The sequence below is a fragment of the Peromyscus californicus genome, unplaced genomic scaffold, assembly GCF_007827085.1.
Source record: "Peromyscus californicus insignis strain IS unplaced genomic scaffold, ASM782708v3 Scaffold_9__1_contigs__length_137607984, whole genome shotgun sequence".
NCBI lineage: Eukaryota > Metazoa > Chordata > Mammalia > Rodentia > Cricetidae > Peromyscus > Peromyscus californicus.
This window is the reverse complement of record NW_026294617.1, coordinates 77,576,457-77,577,416: the sequence shown is the minus strand read 5'-3', so window position 1 is coordinate 77,577,416 and position 960 is coordinate 77,576,457. Positions and strand designations below refer to the sequence as shown.

Here is a 960-nt window from a genome sequence, read left to right as displayed (position 1 = left end):
TATTCCATGATAGCAAGTGTTTGGTAGACTTAGGTCCATTCATTTACACAACAGATATTTGTGAAAGCCTAAAATGTTCCTTGGCATCCCTTGAGCATCCGGGGAAACGACAGTGAGGAAATCTGGCCAACTTCCACTGATCACAGGGCTTGCATTCTAGTGGAAAAGATACTTAAAGGCCAGAGGTAGAAATGAAAATAAAGCAATGAGGTAGACGGGGGGGGGGGGGGGGTTGTTTTAAAGAGAGGGGCCACACGAGGGACAGCTTAACACCAAATGAAGGAAGCAAGCATGGACTCTGAGGGGAAAAGAGGATATAAAAACAGCGCACTGTACAGTCAGCCGCTGGAGCAGGACTAACAAGCATAGGGATCAGCAAGGAGGCAAGTGCACTGGGAGGGGAATTGGCTAAGGCGGAATGGGAAGCTAAGGTGAGAAAGGAAGCAGAGTGTAAAGGAAATGCAGCCTCGAAGATAATGCTATGAACTCTGGGTTGAGCTCTAGAAGGCTGGCAGGTCTTTGCCAGCTCCCAAGAGAAAACTGACTTTACCTCATTTGCTTTGCCAGAATGACTGACTGAGATATGTAAGCCTGAGTGTGACATTTGGGTAGAGGATGTGACAAATATAAATTTGGTAAGAAGAGATACTACACCTGATCATAGCCAAAAGGCTGAGAAGTGACGGAGTGGGGGGCTCAGGATACTAAGGTAGAAATAAGGACATCAGAAGAACTGGTTGAAAAATAAAGAATTATTGTTGACATTGGATTGAACACGGTGGAGGGTACCGTGGATGACAAGACCAAGTTTGTTGAGATGGTAAAAACAAAAGTTTTCTGTGTGGCCTACTGCCAATCTCTTTCACTGACTATTACTGAGGTTTAAGTAGAGTCCATTCACATAACATGACTTTTTGAAACGTGGGTTAAATACTATATGCCAATTAATATGCTTCTTAC

General features: G+C 44.1%; 1 non-coding gene across 1 annotated transcript; it reads right to left on the bottom strand.

The window, feature by feature from the left end:
- Positions 1 to 493: 493 nt before the first annotated feature.
- On the bottom strand, positions 494 to 684 carry LOC128106857 (U2 spliceosomal RNA). Its single transcript, XR_008216893.1, has one exon. It is a non-coding gene; the product is annotated as a U2 spliceosomal RNA (small nuclear RNA).
- Positions 685 to 960: the final 276 nt, after the last annotated feature.